Consider the following 21,397-nt stretch of genomic DNA (forward strand, 5'->3'; position numbering starts at 1 on the left):
GGTAACTAATGGTCCCATAAACTATTTTTAGTCTTGTGGACGTTAAAATATCATTTCATTTTACTCCATCTCCTTTACTGTTACGATCATGGGCACTCCTGCACAAGCCATATTGGAGGTCTTTGTGCTTCAATCTAACAAGTTAAGAGCACTCATTAATGAGAAAATGATGGCTCTTGGCCTCCCAATGAAACTAAGGTGTTGCACAGGCCACATTTGGATACTAAGGGACTTGTCCCTGAGACACAATATATGTGCATGGTGAAAGTTGTAGGGTGGCAGAGAGTGGGGCATCAAAAAACGTTTGCAAAGACAACTATATAGTCTTATAACGAGCAAAACGTCTGACGAAGTTGGTTCAAGGTCATATTTCTTACGGTTTGGAAGCGCCACAATGGAGGTAGTGTTCCCTGTAAGGTTTCCCTTTATCTCCAACTCAGGTTTGGGGTACGCGCTACTCTGGTATGGCATTTCCAGTTTATTTGGGAGTTTAGTTGGTCACAGTATTTTCAATGGTATCTTCATAGCTTTGCTACGGTAGTTAGTTGTCTACTCAGTTCTTACATTTGTTGTCTCGAGTCATTCCAGTTAGGGTCAGTTTTCACAATTATGCTTGTTGGTCAGACTAGTTCATTACCACTATTTAGTTAGGTTGGTATCTGCAGTGCAAGTTGAAGAATCTTCTATCAATGCTTAATTATTTAAGCCAGAAAGGGTCTCATAGTTGGTACTGATATATTTTTGCTAGGTCAATTTTTTTCGTACTCTTTATTCACAACTCTGACTCTGGTCCCTCCTTTCAACTCGTGGTAGTTCTCACAGCTGGGATTTCTTTCCACTGTCCAGTTTTGGTTCGGGGGGGGGTTTGGTACACAGGTACCTTTTCAATATGGTCTTAAATGGGTGTCTTATAATCACAAAACTGCACTCTCTCTATTCCATCTTATTGTCTCTCGTTTTACAAGTCACCGTTGTTTCTCGTCATATTATTTCACCTGTAGCTACTCTATAGAGAGTAGTCTTTTCACAGGTAGTACGATTTTATACTACAAGAACTATATTTCAATGGCACCGCAGTTAAGTGCCTCAAGTCACAAGGGAGGCTCCTCGAGTCCCTCCTCCTCGTGTTACAAAAGATTATTTGGATGGGAATTTATCGCTAACTTTTTTTAAGCCGTGGCCTTGGAAGTTCGGAAATAAATTCTTTAGTTAGAGGCAAAGGAGTTTGGCAATCGACCCTGTTTTTCGGACACAGACATTAGAGGGAGCAGTCTCAAATGGATCCTAGATCTAGGGAAGTTTCGTAGGAGAAGGATCCACTTCCTCCACTCCATTACTCACCACTGTGAAATGGAAACCTTACTTAGTATGGTGATAAGAGATAAAAAAAATAGATAATTATAAACTCTTTGCAGGACAAGAAGACATCAAGTGAATTCTCCGAGACATCAGGTATAATTTGGATGGCATAGTAGCTCGATTGTTTAATGTTGAACGCTATATAATCTCCAATTCCAACACTAAGTCAAATGAGCAACAGATGTACCTGGGGTCATCAATGCACAAACTCAAGCAACTCCTCAAGCCAACTCATTTGCACCCTCCCCAGTGATAATATTGGACTAAGAAGTCCAACAGAAGTTCAAAGGCAATCTTTTTTTGTTCAGTTTTTGTCTACTCTAGTTTTGGAAACCTTGTTTTTAGATTAGATATATGGCATTAGACAATGTTGTTATGTGTTTGTTTTGTTTGATATCATCCTTAAGCTTAAAATTCTTTTGATAAAGATAGTATAAAGATATTTTGAAGTACTCGCTACTCTTCAAGAATAAGCTTGGTACGTTATCTATTTCTCTAGTATATAAGTACAATCAAGTTTTATCCTTGTCAAAGGGCAAGTATTACACGTTCAATTTTTTTTTGACTGCCAATTAGTTTAAGTTTGACTAAAAATTAAATCATATTGATTAAAGTTAACATTTGGAAACTAATTTAATTTATTTATTTTTAAATAAATTATTTTATTTTTCCTGAATCTAATTGGCTATTAAGCTCTCGGTCTTATTGAGAAATCATCACAAAATTGTACGAACAAGCTTTCCAGCAGTTGTCCTCCTCAGTCCAGCTCACAATCCATATCTTTTGCAGTGATTTCATATGAGTGACATTTCAACGACAACGACATTTTGGGCACTATTACTCTATTTATTTATGTCTGCGCATTTAATTATGTTTCAGTGGAGTGGTTGGGCATTTAAAATATTGATGCATGTGGCATTTAGAGGTAGCCTAGGTTAAGAATTAAGCATTTCTTACCAGTGCCTTTTCTGCATCGTTTTTTAGCCTTTTCTGCATCATTTTTTCAGTCCAGACTGTTGTGCTCGATGTCTTTTTGATGTTGCTCTGCTTTCTGTGCTCTGCGTCTTGTTGTTGCTGCTCAACTTTGTGTGTCTCAGCTTTCTGCGTATCGGTGTCTTTTTTCTGAAGGTATGTACCTCGCTTCTCCTGAAAATAGTTGCAGAAGAATTAGCTTCTTTGTTTATTATATTTGTCCGTGGTTGTGTCTACTGCTTTGTATGGCAATGTTTGCGAATATGTGTAAGCAAAATCGAACAAAGCACATCCAATACACGAAACTTTCAAAATTTGTAAGCTTTTCAAATAAAATGTAATGGTGAACCTTAAAATAATGATCAGAGAGCATGAAATCTATGTTCTTCCAAACCGATGAGAAACTCGTCCTCTGCTGAGATTTCTTCGGTGATTAGATACAACGGGGTTTTGTAGAAAGAGAATGCAAAACCTTAAGTTACATACCAAATCCCCCAGTGAAGCAGCGCTCAGGTGACCTTACGTTACCCTAGGATTGCATTTTGACCCGGAACTAGAGTTTAACATGAGTATTGGTTTAACAACACCAATAGTGCCTGTATGGATAAAGTTTCATTCATGTTGTCGATTCTGGGTTTTTCATCCTCGTGACCTCTAAAATGCAAAGAACTGGCTACCCCAGTTCACACGACCCTGGCCATTGGAGTTTCCCACAGTTGTTGATTGTTTACATTCCTAGCAAAAGCAATTTCCATGAGTTTGGGGGTGGTTTAGGATAGACGTTGAAAAGATGCAGTTACTTCGAATTTGAATGATGTGAGATGTGTCTTGCCATGAATCAATAGCACCTGCTTTGCATGGCCACCAAATGTACAATTTAGTTTCCATAAGGCATGCTGATGATAGTTACATCTGTCATGATGTTTTGCAAAAATGGAATCACGCTGGCATTGGAGTAGACTTTCAAAAACACGTAGGTTGTAGATAAGCCTGGTTCCCTCGGTAAAAAAAATTCATGCAGGTTGATGCAACTACACAATTAAATTATAACAATATATGTAGGCCCATCTAAAATGACAATTACTTGAGAAAATGTTGGAGTTTTTTTTAATTGGTCGTTGTTTGCAGCAGTTGTGTATTGTATTCCTCAATTTTATAGCCAAAACCTAACGAATTTCAAGAATCCCTGATAAAAAACTAACAAACTTCAAGAATCCCTGTTCAAAAACTAACCTGAATAATGGATGAATCGTATGTAAGAAAATATGTTTCTTAAAATTTGACTGGTAGGTTATGACCCTTGGCAACCTCGAGAGCACGATTTAATCCCATAGAAATCTACGCAAATTCTTTCTTTCAATCGTGAAATATTTTGGGACAAAAATGGATAGTTAGCCAATGGCAAATATTATCCCTTAATTTATTTATTTTCTTTTTGTTTCTGTCGGCTCATTGCAGTTTCATAAACTAAGTAAAACTAGAATCGACTAATTGTTTTTTCTGTTGGATAATTTAATGTAAGTAATCTGAAGTAAATTAGTAACATACTATATTATTGGCAGTGTATGGATGAAATTGTCATTACTGTCACATGTTGTATATAACTCGATAAATTTTTTAACATGTTTTTATGTGCGAGTCAGTTGCTAGGGAGAATTTCACTCGGACTTGATATCGTCAAAGAGATTAATTTAAAATATTATTTACTTGTTCTTGTCATTTTTATTTTTCTTGGAGAATTTTTTGGTTTTTCAGTTTTCAAGTAAACATAATCATTGATTTTATCATTTATGTAAGCTTTATAATTATGTCACAAAATAGATTTCTTTATAGTGATCTCTTGAAAGAAAAAAACAGCATAAAGGTTGATCACATGTTGAATCCTCTTATCAATTCAAATAACAAGCACCCACAAGAAATTCTAGTGTCAACACAGGCTAGACAAAGGGAAATTATCGTTCATGTGACCGTGGTAAGAACAAGCTAGGGGACCGTTCTGTTCATCCAGATAGTTTTAGTTGCATCGCAAGCACCATTTAGTTTTACTCTGGGGTTGCTTTGGAGTGGGTTGGTTCACCAATTGAGAGCTTAATTTTTCTCTGCTTGTTGAATTCCTCTTTTTGGAAAGTCACCATGGTTTCAACACCAATCTCCATCACTTTTCTGACGCAGAATTGCAGGGCATGGCTATTGGTATCTTGGCTCCCGCACTGGTAGAATGGATACAGGTATCCATGGCGTCCGAGTGTAAATGACATGAACTTGTGTAGCCTCTCATCCTCTAGTGGCACGACTAAAGACAACTACAATAGCCATCCGTCGACGGGATTTGAGTATATGGTCTGTTTTTTTTTTTAAGTTGATTTTTTTTTTAAATTTTGATAAAAACATTATTCAAATATAATAAAAAAAGCACACATTTTTTTTTTTTTTTTTTTTTTTTTTTTTTTTCTGAATTTGACTACTTCTATTATCTTACAAAGCAAATATACAAAAAAGTTTACATAGGGCAAGGCTTAAGTGGATTTTCTTATGCGCCCTGGCCTTGCCCATTTTACAGCACCCAAAATGAATGTATTCAAAATTGGGTAAGTTGTTGTACCACTGCTGACACTGTTACATAACATTGAAAGACTGACCATGTCTGGACTGAACATTTGATGCACATAAACACACCAGGGCCTTTTGCTGACCCAGACAAAGACACAGACAACTGGACAAAGACACTTGACACTTGGACATTTACATGCGACATTTGAACTATAAAGCCGACACATTGACAATATGACCGAATTGCACCTGAAAATCCCATACAAAACAGAAGTTACCATGACAATTTCATTCTTCATCAGTGGACTGTGGCTCCTCTGCAATTCTGCATCCGAAGTGGAGCGTGTTCTCCGAATCCGAGAGCTGAATGATCTTATGAGGACTGTCGTTTCGGGCAGGCTTACTCGGACCAGACAGAGGAGTAGCCGCACGCACGGAGGGGCCAGCTTCAGGATCCAAATTGGGGCCAGGGCGCTCCAATCTCTGCTTACCCTCACTCGGACCAGGCAGAGGAGTAGCCTCACGCACCGAGGGGCCAGCATCAGGGTCCAAATTGGGGCCAGGGCGTTCCAGTCTCAGCCCACCCGCGTGACAAGGAACCGACCAACCCGGCCCTGGAATGCGCTCGGGCTGGGCCCAACCAATGTCTGCACCCACCGGAAGGCAAGCGACAGGGGAGTCGTCTCCACTGGAATGCCGCCTATCCAACTGAGGCTCGATACCAGGTTCCACAGCAATTGTTACAATCAAAGAGGAGTTGACATGCGGACAGGGGAGGCGATACCTGAGCATGGGAAGCTCTCTCTGGCTATCATCATCAATAGGGCTGCTTTCCTTCTGCCCTCCAACTTCATCATTGCTATCCTGAAACCAACGGGGCTGCGAGGTGACTTCTATTGAAGAAGAAGGGGAGTAATGGTCTTCTCTTGGCGGCGCTCGGCCCTGAATTCCTCCCCTCCGACTACCCATTCTTGGCCTATCCCTCGGCATCCTTAATTCCCTTCCAATTTCAATGCTTTGAGCTTTCACCAGGGCCAGAGCAGCTCCCAGTGACAAGAGCGAATTCCACCACCACGCTCTGACTCCGGCCTCAAGAGTCCACTGCCGCAACGCCCCCGAGCTCCAGGAACTAGCTCCAAGAACCAGATTCGGGTACCAGCTCCAAGAACCGGCGCCAAGAACCCACTTCCAGAACCAGTTCCAATTACCTGTATCCGCCCCTCGAGCCCAATGACGGAGCAAATTCACCTCTCGAACAACAAGAATCAGCAACAGGAAATTCAGCATATAGCACCAGTTCACACTCCAGCGACGGAGAACAGTCTCACAAACAACGCGCTCACAGACAACAGTCTCACCCCTCGGCTCTGCATTCACATTGCTGCTTGCGCAGAGGAGGGTCTCCCTACCAGACTCACCATACTCCCGCGGACATGCCATCCTCCTCAGCTTAAACTCCTCCATCACCCTGCTGCCCAACTGCCTCCCTCGAGCCGAGAAGACAGGCATTAATGCCTTCACTTCATCGCTCTTAACTTCATTAAAATCCCTTAACGCATGGTACCTCCATTCATTGAGGTCGTGACACCCGGCCACGTGATGGCGCGTGTCGTGCTTACGATACTTAATCACCCGCATCCGGGAAAAAAAGCACACATTTTAGATATATTCATAATTTATTTATATATATTTCGTCTTAATTTTCAAAAATAGTATAATAAATTAAAGAGTATTTAATATAAACATATTCTAGATCAAATTTTAAGAAATTGTAATAAATGGAAGAGTATTTGATACAACAATTTTAAAGAAATAAATAATTATAAGTATTTTATTTACAAACAAATTCCAAATAAATTGGAGAATATTTAATGTGGAAATTTTAACCAAATGTACAATTATAACTATTAAATAAAAAAATATAACTATTAAATAAAAAATAATCGAGTAATGGATAAAAAAATATATATTGTGAACTAAGGTGATGTATTTTGTCATTTTAATGACTAATAAAAAACTATAAACATAAAATTCTAATAAAAAATTTATATTTTATATAACTAAATAAAAATTATCAAATAACAAATTATCATGATACACTGTTTAGAAAATATAAAAACTAAATACCATATTTTATTTATAATAATTTCTTATTAAAAATATGTGATTGAAGTTTTCATATATTTCTTTACATTTTGTTTATTGCACAATATTAAAATAACATATAGAACATTCAAATGAAATATTGAAATGGTTTATAGACCATTTAATTTAATCAATATAATTGTGTTGTTACCCATTTTTTTAATGTAACTATTATATATAATTTTTTTAGTTTTTCATTGACTTGCTATTAGTTTTGCTCTGACTAAAAAAATTTAAAATCTATCCAAATTTTAACATTATGAAATTAAATTTATTATTTTTAAATAAAATTTATTTCTATTTATCTCAAATATGATTGGTTAAAATGTCTCCCCTCTTATTGTGTAATAATGACAAGAATTGACTTTTGTTTACTCTATTATTAATTACTATGTACTATATCACTATTTACTATATACAATAAATATAAATAATTTGAAAAATAACATTATATATCAATTACTATGTACCATAAACACAAATGATTTCATTTTTATGGGTTTTACTTTTTAATTTAAAAAATATAAATTAGAAAAAATATGTAAAAATAGCATGTGTACAATTTGTGCAACTCTCATTATATCAATCTATACTCTAATGACATGACATGTGTACTATAATATATAATATGAGCATTATATAAAAAAATTGCCATCATTCACTATTAAATAAATAATTATTAACTAGTTATTATTCTTTTCAATATCAATTATTTATATATATAACCTTTATCCACCAAAAAATATTTAATTATATTAAAAAAATTAATACAAAAAAAATTAAACAAATATTTATATAACTTATTTTACAATTTTATTATTGTTTGAAGTAAATACAATATATCATAACATTAAAATATTTCCTTAAACTAAGCGACAAGAAACACTAACAATACAACCTTATTTTAAAAAAAATTTACACTTATTTAAGGAAAAAATTTATAACATGCCAAATACCTATAAAAATATAAACTTTGATTAAACATAAACGTTTTTGATCTCCATAAAAATCTAATAACAAATTTACAAAAATATTTATACTTATATTTATTATTTTAGACCCTCATTACATTGACCTTCTTGTGCTTTTATCTTAGACCAGGACTACCTAGGCACTACGTGGCTTCTCTCATTCGTTAAATCTTTAAATTTATAATTCCAATTCCATAAATAACGACTGGCCAGTGACAGCTGTTGTTTTCACTCGAAAAGACGACCACTATAAATCCCATATCGATAAGGATTTTGTTTTCTTTTTCTTTTACCTACTCTTCTGGCGCGATATTTGTACATTTTGTTAACTGTGGAATTTGGGGTGAACCGAAACCACAATGACCTGGAGAATTAACAAAGTCAAGTGCTTTTCGATATTCCGTCAGAATTGCTCTCAGTTGATCGCGACTCTAAGTTGCGCTCATCATTATTCAGAGCCTGAAGTTTGACTATGTGTAAATCAAAATAATGGAATATTCAGAGACTGAAGTTTGACTATGTGTAAATTAGAATAATGGAATCTTTAAAGTGGTTGGAATTTGGGTAAAAAAATCAAAAATCTTATAGAAACAGTGTTTGAATCGTGTTTTTGATGGTGGAAATAGATTCAGCACCATCAAAAACGTCTAAGACACTTAAAATTTTGAAGTTTAACAACTATAATTTGGATTTACAAAAATCTTTACCAGATTTTCTCTAAATATGATCGGAATTTCCATAACTTACCAGACAATTCCTCATGCCAATTAAATTACGACCAAAATAATAAAAGAAAAATTTGAAAATTTTGACTTGGCCAAAATAATAAAAGAAAAATTTGAAAATTTTGACTTTTTAAATATGAGAAATCACAAAAATAAATCTCACACATCAGGGTAATAAAGTGAATTCAACATAACCTTAATTAATCTAAAATTAAAAATAATTTGTTTAAATAATAAATATAATTAAAACAAATTTTGATATAAATTTTGGGTATTTTTCCAAATTTTAACCAATAATATAAGGTCAATGCATTTTGACCTCAATGCTATAACGATTTTACCTGTGGGACAGCCACTAGTAATGCTAAACATAATTCAAACATAAAATTTATTTTATTAGTAAAATTAATTATAAAATTATATAAAATTAGAGGGAAAAAATAGGAAATATTTTACTTTTATAAAAATCGATAATCGAAAGTTTTAGATTTACAAGTTTCAATATATAAAAAAATGCATTTATTTAAAAAAATTAATATAATTAAAACAAAATTTGATATGAATTTTGAACATCTTTCCGAATTTTAACATATAATATGAAGTCAATGCATTTTAATACATTTTGATCACTATGCTATGATAATTTCAAACAAAAGTCAAACACAATTTTTTTCCATTAATAAAATTATTTATATAAAAATGGATGGGAAAATAAAAAATGCTTTACTATTATAAATTTGATAATTGAAAGTTTAATAATTTTTATAATTGTTTAATTTATTAATACATATTTATTTTATATCTATATTTATGGTAAGTATTAAGTTTTTATAGTTTTTTTTAAAAGGTTTTTATTCTCAGCGTTTTTCATGAGGTTGGAAAATAAGATTTAGTGAAGACCAAATCCTACTACTTATACCAATAAATACTTATACTAATAAGTATGCATTTCATATATTAATTAAATTTCAATATAAAGTTATGAAATATAATGGCTATAAATATGAATTATTATTTTAATTTATACAATAAAATGGATCTTAATTTATAACTATTATTTATGTTTTATTGGAGCACATTCTACCAACCAATATGAAAGAAATTTCAAGTTGACAAATATTTCTTTTAAAATAAAAATAAAATATACTCTAATTAAGATAAATAATTATAAAACATAATCTCATTCTCATTATGATGGCTTGGTTTATTGTTAATATTACAATCCAAAGTGAAAATAAAAATATTTCTTTCACTTTTAAAGCCATAAATAAATTAAAAAACCTTGATGTCTATTTTAAATAACATAATTTTATATAAAGTCTAGAAAGATAAAGAAATTAAAATAAAAATAAAAAAAATTAAATCTTATATTTTCCTAGTAAATATTTCAATATTAAACTTAAATAAATTGTTTGAATATATATATATTTTCAATGTCTAAAAACAAAAAATAACTAAAAAGTAAAATAATTTAACTATTTCTCAAAGAAATGTGTAATTCATTTAATTTGTAATATAAAGTTGATATGTGACATTTTAATAATAAAAATATTCAATATGAATTATAAATAAAATATTTCACTATGTAAAATTAAATAGTACTGATGTGCATTTAAAAATATATTATTAACAAAAAATCATTTTAATATGGACGATATGCTTCATAAATAAAATATTTTAGATAAATGTCTTTCGGATTAATCACATCATTAGGATTTGGTCAAAGTTTCAAACCAACTAATGTGGTTCATTGTCAGGACAAGGTGAGAAAATCATACAACCTTAAAGAATAAATAGCATGGATGCATCATAACCCAGGGCCAGTGATTGAAATATTCCAATGTCAACTATGTATATATGTATACATTATACAAAAAATAAATAAAAACAAAATCTCATTTCAAGTAATTTCACTATTTTACGTTTTGGCACTTTTTCAAGTACATGTTTTAGTCAATTGTGCCTAAAATCTAGCAAATATTTGATGGAATTGCAACTTTAAGTTGAGTAGTCTACATAACTGAAGTGCTCAATCTAGCTTTCAAGACATAGTATCCATTTATGTATTAAAAAATACAAGTTAAATAATTATTATTATCATTATCATTCATATATATATATATATATATATATATATATATATCAAGACCTTATAAGGATTAAATTTCTTTATGTGAAAATATTTTTCCATATTTAGCATTCTACAAGAGGTTTGGATATCAAGAGGTTTGATCCCTCTCAGTGAGATCCATGGTTAAGATGGATTTATACTGTATATATTTCACATCTCTAGATATATTCTTATTTCTAATTATATGTTTATTAACAAAATTTATTGAACTTATATACTTATTAATTATATGTTTTGAAATACCATGGTAACAAATATGAATCGTTATTATTTAAATTTATTTTAATATGAAATGTATATTATGATTTTTTAAAATTTAATTAATAAAACAAAATTACAATATGTTGAGTGGAGGTAAATTATATCTTAGACTTTTGTGATCCATATTGCAAATGAGAATGTCTTTAAGATTAATCACATCATTAGTATTTGGTTTATCCTCATGACAAAGGTGAAAAACCAATCAATCCTAAACAATGAATAGCAAGGATACATGAGGGTCCAAAGTTAGCCATTACGAATTAGCTATTGAATTAATTAAAATAATATTTAGTTATAAACTAGTTGTTGGAAATTAGCCCATATATATAAAAAAATTAAATTGATTTATAATATTATAAGAATTAATTAAATAAAGTAAATAATATTATAAGAGATTAAATTGTATAGAAAGTATTGGAATATTCATTAGAATAAGTTTAATATATTTATTAATAAATCAATTAATTAAAAACTTAAAAAATTATATTAAGAATTTAAGTATTTAGAATAAGAAAATTCATTCAAATAAGCATGATATTTATATTAAAATTGAATTAAAATAAAATAAAATAATTAATTAAAATTGTATTAAGAATTTATGTACTTTTTAGTCAATAATATAAAAATTAAAAAAAAAAAAGAGGGGAACTGGGAAGGAGATCAATAACAGAGGGTTAGAATCCAAGTCCTACTTAATTTTCAACTAATCATCCTTGTTGAGATTGATTGTATGCTTCTCAATCTCAATAGCCTCCCTTAGCTTCCTATGGTGGAAGTGATCAACCCTCTCAATGACCCTGGAATCCTCAATGTAGACATGGTGCTTGAATTGAGAAACATGCAATCAATCTCAACAACGATGATGATTGGAAATTAATTAGGAGCTATATTCTAGCTCTCTCTTCTTGATCTCCCCTGTTCCCCCTTTCTTTATTCTTTTTCTTTTTATATTATTGATTAAAAATTACATAAATTCTTGATACAATTTTAATTAATTGTTTTATTTTATTTTAATTCAATTTTAATATAAATATCATGCTTATTTTAATGAATTTTCTTATTGTAAATACTTAATTTCTTAATATAAATTTCTAATTTTTTAATTAATTAATAAAAATATTAAACTTATTCTAATGAATATTCTAATACTTTCTATACAATTTAACCACTTATAATATTATTGACTTTATTTAATTATATATATATATATATATATATATATATATATATATATAGATATATATATATATATATATATATATATATATATAGATATATATATATATATATATATATATATATATATATATATATATATATATATATATATATGCGCTGAATTGAGAGGCGACTCATTCTACATCCTAGTATGAGAGGATGTGTAAGTTTGTCCGTGGGTCTATGCCCCTCGAAAATGAAAATAAAAAATAAAAAACAAAAATTATGTTCTAAATAGAAAAAAAATGTCGGCTATAATTAAAAAAAATGAATACGCTATAAAGTAATTAGAAGTAAAAAATATATGTGTGAATCAGATATTTAAATCTTATACTTTTCAAAAATATTTTTACAAGAGATTTAAATAAACTATTTGAAGATTTATGTTAACTAATTTATATTGATATCAACTTCATATATATTTATATATAGAAAAAAAAAGTTTTTATGTTTAAAATTTTTATTTGATCCTATAATACTCTATTTAGCATTTAAAAATATAATTTAAACAATGAAAAATAACACATTGTATTTTGCACTCTAAAATTTTTTTGCACGTGACGAAATTTGATCCCTCTCGGCTCATGTTAGATTCATAGTTAAGATGGATCTATACTGGTTCTACAACCCATTATGAGGGGATGTGTAAGTATGTTCCACCGTCAGTTCCCTTTAAAATAAATATAAAAATGAGTCTGTTCCCTTTAAAATAAACATAACTAGCAATTGCACCAGATGTTGCAAAGGAAATGTTGTAAGGCATAAATTCAATCATGAGATATAAAAGATCATTAAATTTCACAGAATAATGTCATTTCATAGAATAATGATGTGGTTAAAAATACTCATGAAAAGTACAAAAATTGAGGAAAACTTCTCTCCAATATTTATGAGCATAAAAACAAATTTCTAAAACAAAATAATTAATTTGTTATCATTGAGGAAAACTTCTCTCCAATATTTATGAGCATAAAAACAAATTTCTAAAACAAAATAATTAATTTGTTATCATTTTCCATAAGGCTAGATAAACCAAAGTTAATCTTTTTCAAGATTAGTATGGAGAGCCAAAAGACAATTTCACAGAATAATGATGAATAATGATGTGGTTAAGAATACTCATGAAAAGTACAAAAATTGAGGAAAACTTCTCTCCAATATTAATGAGCATAAAAACAAATTTCTAAAACAAAATATTTAATTTGTTATCATTTTCCATAAGGCTAGATAAACCAAAGTTAATCTTTTCCATGATCAGTATGGAGAGCCAAAAGACAAGTAGAAAAAGAACTTAAGAGTGGAGTAAAAGGAAAGGGTATACTTAAGAGTGGAGTAAAAGGCAAGGGCATTGAAAGCATTGGTAGTAGAAGGAAGAGGAAGCACAACAAAAGCTCTGGCAGAAAATCTAGTTCCATATTCTATCTGGTACAATATGCAGATTTATCAGCACTTCACTCAGAAGGCATATATTCGGCCCACTTCACTCAAAAGGTATATATTCAGATATATTCGGCCCACTTCACTCAGAAGGTATATATTCGGCCCAGAGAGGCATTTGAAGGTGGAGGAGATGTGGAGAGTCTAAGCATCGAATACTTCAGTGAGTGAAGGGGTGGAACCCCAAGCAACCAAATTTACAGTCCCATTTCAGCCACACAAGGAGGAAAGTCAGTTTCTAGGGTTTGTAGATGAGGAAAGTCAGTTTCTAGGGTTTGTAGATCTTACAGGAAGGCTTGTATGTAGTTTTTGCGGTAACTATTAATGCCCACTAACTGTTTCACAAATCTTCAATAGTCTAATATTCAATTTGACTTTCACTTCCTCTCTCGCTCTATCCCTTCCCTCTATGGATGTCTCTCCCTCATTCCCTTCCCTCTTTGTCCCCCTTTGCTCCCTCCTTCTCTCTCTTCCTTGCTCCATCCCTCTCTCTCTCCCTCCAACACACTTCTCTCAAAAGGCATATATTCGGCTCACTTCACTCAGAAGCTATATATTCGGCCCAGAGAGGCATTTGAAGGCGGAGGAGATGTGGAGAGTCTAAGCATCGAATACTTCAATGAGTGAAGGGGTGGAACCCCAAGAAACCAAATTTACAGTCCCATTTCAGCCACATAAGGAGTGAGTGAAGGGGTGGAACCCCAAGCAACCAAATTTACAGTCCCATTTTAGCCACACAAGGAGGAAAGTCAGTTTCTAGGGTTTGTAGATGAGGAAAGTTAGTTTCTAGGGTTTGTAGATCTTACGGGAAGGCTTGTATGTAGTTTTTGCGGTAAATATTAATGCCCACTAATCGTTTCACAAATCTTCAATAGTCTAATATTCAGTCTGAATTTCACTTCTTGCCTCGCTCTATCCCTTCCCTCTATGGATGTCTCTCCCTCATTCCCTTCCCTTGTTGTCCCCCTTTGATCCCTCATTCTCTCTCTTCCTTGCTCCATCCCTCTCTCTCCCTCCAACGCACTTCACTCAGAAGGCATATATTCGACCCACTTCGCTCAGAAGGTATATATTCAGATATATTCGGCCCACTTCACTCAGAAGGTATATATTCGGCCCAAAGAGGCATTTGAAGGCAGATGAGATGTGGAGAGTCTAAGCATGAATGCTTCAGTGAGTGAAGGGGTGGAACTTCAAGCAACCAAATTTACAGTCCCATTTCAGCAACACAAGGAGGAAAGTCATTTTCTAGGGTTTGTAGATGAGGAAAGTCAGTTTCTAGGGTTTGTAGATCTTACAGGAAGGCTTGTATGTAGTTTTTGCGGTAACTATTAATGCCCACTAACCGTTTCACAAATATTCAATAGTCTAATATTCAATTTGACTTTCACTTCCTCCCTCGCTCCATCCCTTCCCTCTATGGATGTCTCTCCCTCATTCCATTCCCTCTTTGCTCCATCCTTCTCTCTCTTCCTTGCTCCATCCCTCTCTCTCTCCCTCCAACGCACTTCACTCATAAGGTATATATTCAGATATATTTGGCCCACTTCACTCAGAAGGTATATATTCGGCTGAGAGAGGCATTTGAAGGTGGAGGAGATGTGGAGAGTCTAAGCATCTAATACTTTAGTGAGTGAAGGGATGGAAACCCAAGCAACCAAATTTACAGTCCCATTTTAGCCACATAAGGAGGAAAGTGAGTTTCTAGGGTTTGTAGATGAGGAAAGTCAGTTTCTAGGGTTTGTAGATCTTACAGGAAGGCTTGTATGTAGTTTTTGCAATAACTATTAATGCCCACTAACCGTTTCACAAATCTTCAATAGTCTAATATTCAATCTGACTTTCACTTCCTCCCTCACTCTATCCCTTCCCTCTATGGATGTCTCTCCCTCATTCCCTTCCCTCTTTGTCCCCCTTTGCTCCCTCCTTCTCTCTCTTCCTTGCTCCATCCCCCTCTCTCTCCCTCCAACTCTCTTCTTCGCTCCTTATGTAAGGATAGAAAAAACTTACAAGTAATTAAATTAAGGAGGAATTAAATTCCCTCACATATAAATATACTTTTTGTTTTCTTTATATTTTTTAATTATAAAAATGTTTTCATCTAGTATAACCTATAATTAAAAATAAAAAAATTATTAAGTAAGATACAATTGAATATGATAAAATTGCCATTAAATATGATAATAGCTTCCACTTCAAAAGAAATATGTTATTTTTAAATATAAGTGTATTGAAATTAACAATAACCTAAATATATAATAAAATTTTGGAAATTTATATAAATATATAATATTTAATACTAAAAATTTATAGAATTTTAAAAGTAAATATAAAAACTGATGATAAAATTTATAAAAAATTAATTCCTATATAATAAATAAAATCGTTAAGTTTTAAATCTCATTAACCTAGTAAATGAAACTCATTAATTCATAAAACTAATGAAGAATTAGCAACATTTTTTTTGATAATTAGTGTGTAAAACTAGAATTAGAATTAAAACTAACGATTGAATTAAGCATTAATATTAACGAAAAATTAAATTAAGCATTAACACTAATGAAAAATTAAAATGTCAAATTAAATTTAAAGTTGTAATTTCGTATATATAAATATATATTCCTGAAAACATTTAATTAGGTTTAAATATTTAGATGAAAAATATCGATTTATGGTAGCTCCACCTTTTCTAAATACCGGTGTACAATCCATCTCAAATTCAATTGTTAGATTTTTTATTTTTTCAATGGTTTAACATGTATTCTACGACAAGACAAATTTGATGCAAGATGTTTACTGCATATCAAATTTTTGGGTTTCCGATTTTCATTGTAATAAGAGTAAATTTGATTGGATGCCTTTTCATTCATATTCCATAGGATGAGATGGACGGTGATTCAAAAAGTAGCAGTGAATCTCAAATAATACAAAATCCAAAATCTCGCGAGATTCACAGCATGAGAAGTGCGGGCAAAGCTATATATGCAGAGAAGTGAGTTGCCTTTCAAGGCTATACAGGGTAGATAAGTGGAAGATTATAAGGCGAGTAGGTTTAGCCAGATAATATACAAGTTTAGCTTGCTATTTTGAAAAGGGTGTCTCATAATTTTCAAGAATTCAAGTTAAAATAGCCATTAAAGATTCATGGTAATTGTGATAAGATGCCGACGAGGGACAAAAAACAATCAATCATTTACTTATTTCAGACCACCTTAACAAGCATCTTAAGGAATCAAGGATTACAATGCAGCGTGTTTTTTTGTGACCAGTTTGTAAATAATCAGACCTTAATATTCATAAGAAAACCACAATCTATATCTACAGAATTGATGAACAAGGGTGGTATTTAGATTTCTATTGTATGAATTCAGTTTATCAATTTAAGGAGTACGATAAAAGATGACCATATACATATTAATTTCAGGCATCATATTCTTCACAAGAGTTGTTGAGATTGTGCATTCTTTAAATCAAGATCCTCTTCTACCACAACGATGCTATCAAATTCAACAAAACTCGTCACCATCATAGATCCATGAATTTCCTACACGTAATAATTTATAGTTGTATAATGATAAACAGATTACAAAGAAAAAGATGGAAGGAAAGGATAATTTAAAATACAAAAGAATGACCATATGCAAAATTGGAGGCACTGTTATCTGTCATATTGACAACGGTGGAACTCAAGGACTCATTTGTATAATGATAAATAGATTACAGAGAAAAATATGGAAGGAAAGGATGATTTAAATTTTAAAATACAAAAGAATGACCATATGCAAAATTGGAGGCACTGTTATCCGTCATATCGACAGCGGTGGAACTCAAGGACTCATTTGAGATGCGTTAGGTGGACTGGAATACACAGAAATACACAGAACAATGCCGAACTTTTAGAAATGACAGTCGCATGTCTAAAAAGCAAAATACATAGAACCACAAAACGTATTGACAGATTGTAAATTGAGTCTTCATATCAACCAATAGGCTTGATCGCCAACTTCCGTTCAATCCATCTCCACAACGTACAAGCTTATCTTCTCACTTTTGGAATAAGGAGTGATGTGTTGTACATTGGCATGGAGCAATGATATACATCATGAAAAAAGGCTGGGGGTGATGCACTGTGTAGTTAAGTAGAAACAAGGGTGAAAAGGAATGCACTCAAGCGAACAACTAAGATTCATTGTAATGGAATGGAAAATGGGGTTATGAATTGGAAATATCGTGGTTTCTAAAATATCTTAATCTCACACAAAAATAGATAATGTATTCATTGTAATGGAATGGAAAATAGGGTTATGAATATGGAAATATTGTGGTTTCTAAAATATCTTAATCTCACATCAAAAATAGATAATGTATCCAAGTAGCCTAGAGTTCGTTGACCACAGATGGAGATGTGCATCACATTTAGTTTATTGTCCAAGGAAATGAAAAGTTGTGCATACACTCCAAGGTTAGGGGGTTACTATGTAGATTCACAATGTGTTATAAATCATTATGAAATTGATTGACCAATTAGGTGACATTTATGATTGCAAATTGATGTAAAATATAGTAAGCAAAAATTACATCATAAATATAAAATTGAGTAGTCTAAACATATTATTTTTAATTTTTTATGGTTTTTTTTTATTAATTTTATACAAAATTTAATTAAAAAATCTGAAAAAAAACAGAAAAGAATATATCCATGATTGAAATTGTAAACCTTAAATTTATAATATTAAATCAATTTATATATTTAAAATAATAATATGAATAATTACACAATGGAATTCCGAAAATACTAATTAAAAAAATGTAACATATAGAATATTTAAATTTATCCTTATAAAATATAAAATGCATAATGCTATAAATAAAAGTTAGCCAATAATTTTAAAAGGCTACGGGCTTTTTGAAATGATGAGCATAACCATTCTAAAGGGACAAGAAGTGTGAGTATAACAATTCGAGACTATTCTTGGCATTTTCATTCTGGCTGCGAGAATGTTCAACACGACAACTAACTCTTCTGGTTCATATATCCTCCATGAAATCAGACTTTATTCAGATTCTTACAATACAACTACCACAAAATATTGCACACCTACGATTCCAATGTATATTCAATGGGATCACCATTTTCCGATTACTCATCATCTTAAATCGCCTTATTCCGATCCATACACTTATTTTCCGACGATCTGATCCCACAGACAAAACCAGATTCACAATCTTCTCTGCTCTTCCAACTTAGTTCGGATTCTTCTGCTCTGCGACCTAGAAGAGAAAGTAAAAAGGAAATACCTGTTTGTTACCTATTCTATCGATTGAAACAAACATGGTATGCATAGCCATTTATCAACGCTAAATCTGAGCGTGATCATTTACCATACAAAGAAGCGATCTGAGCGTGATCATTCTAAATCGTCTTACCAATACGAATGCGTCATCATTCTAAACCATTTTTTCGTTATTCATTAACTTATTTCAGTTTTGGATCAACTATCAAAATTCTTTCAATAGTCTAACACACAAATCCATGGTAAAAAATATGACACGAAGGCGGCTGGGGAATTCGTTTAAAAGAGAAATGCCTTACGACATAAAAATTATGTTTTAAATAGGAAAATAATGCTACCTATAATAATAATAATAATAATAATAATAAAAGAATATGCTATAAAGTAATTAGAAGTAAAAAATATGTGTAGTAAGATGTTTAAATCTTATACTTTTCAAAAATATTTCAAGAAGATATTTAAATAAACTATTTGAAGATCTGTGTTAACTAATTTATGTCAATATAAACTTCACATAAAAAATTGCTACAATAAAATATTTTAATGTTCTATATAAAAAAATATTCAATGTGGGTTATCAATAAAATATTTTAGTATGAACTAATATTGACATATACTTAAAAATACATTAATAATAAAAAATGATTTTAATTTGGATGCACATGTTATGCAAAACATTTTAATGTCAATTATGTATATATTATATCATTTGAAAAATTTATGTATATATCATGAAAAAAATAAGTTTTTATCGCTAAAATTTTTATTTGGTCCTATATATACTTTATTTAGCATTTAAAAATACAATTTAAACAATGAAAAATAACATTTTATTTTGCATTCTAAAGAAGTTTGCACATGAAGAAATTTGATCCCTCTTGGCTCATGTTAGATCCATACTTAAGATGGTCCTATGTTGGTTTATAACTAAATATTATTTTAATTAATTCAATAACTAATTCCTAGTGGCTAACTCGGGACCCTGATGCATCCTTGCTATTTATTCTTTAGGATTTTTTTTTTTTTTTACCTTTGTCTTGAGGATGAACCACATTAGTTGGTTTGAAACATCGACCAAATCCTAATGATGTGACTAATCTGAAAGACATTTTAATTTGGAGGTTAATTATTAAGTGATGGAGTCTAGGGTTTTTGAGTGTTATAATTCTTCCTATCCCTTTGCCATCACAAACTAGGGCCTCACATTCCCCTACGAGGATGTGCCATGGAGGGACGTAAAACCTCCTGGTATCTTTTGGTGTGGGAACAGTCTTTCCTCATGGCCCTTTTATTCAGTGAATCAATCTTTTGAGACACTACGGTGACCTAAGGGTTTCCACCGATGACAATTGTCTCCAATATCTTCTATCACCCGAGATCCAACTTTGTTTTGGTTAGTTTGGCGGGTTGGCCTTGCAAAGAGTGCTAGAGGAGCACCAAAGAGGATATTTTACTATCCTCTACCCTGTTTTATCCATTTTTAAATTTATATTTAGCCTTATGGTTGGTTGAGAGGGCAATGCAAGTGTCACCTATCTCCTCTCTGATGTTTGAAATAAATACATCTCATCCATTTTCATGGTCTAGGAATATCGCTTCGTAGGAAGAGGGTAACCATAACCTTTTTCCCCCATATTTTTGTTAGAAATATAGATGGGCATACTTCAATTTTTTGGACAAAAAGAACAACTCTCGTTTTGTCTCTGAACCAATCTATTGTAGATAAATGGGGGTTTCCTGAAAATATCTTATGCCTACAATATGAAGAGAAACTTCTTCAAGATTTAAATCAACACAAGGACTATGGAATCACAAAAAAATCCTCCATAGTCCTGACCTCAAGACTGCATGGGGGAGGCAAGACTTCATATGGAAACTCTATTTGTTTCAAGGAAGCGATTCAAGGGAAGTCATCAACCACAACAGAACCAAGTTAGAACCTTCCAAGCCTCTACATTGTTGATTAAAAGGAGAAAACACCTATTATGGAGGTCAATCTTTCTCATGTATCCTCCCTCTTTTTTGTCCTTGTTTCTAAATCTTTATTTGTAGATTCAATGGTTATTTTCCAAAAAAAGAAGCTTTATACTAGTGGGTTTTCTCTACGTGGACTCCCAACTGCTACATTTATCTATGCTAAAAAAGATTTTTCATAGTTCAATTTGAAACCCAAAAAGATCTAGATTCTTCTCTAAATGAAGGCCCTTGGTTCTAGGGAAGAGGTAGGTTATTTATCACTCCATGTTTCCAATGTTTGGCACCACAACTATGGTGCTCTTAATCATGCTGGTTTGGGTATTGAGCCTAGAGGCTCATTCTACATCCCAATATGAG

The sequence above is a fragment of the Pinus tabuliformis genome, chromosome 3_2 (genome assembly GCF_031772625.1).
Source record: "Pinus tabuliformis cultivar Carrire ecotype Pingquan chromosome 3_2, CPIR1, whole genome shotgun sequence".
Classification (NCBI taxonomy): domain Eukaryota; kingdom Viridiplantae; phylum Streptophyta; class Pinopsida; order Pinales; family Pinaceae; genus Pinus; species Pinus tabuliformis.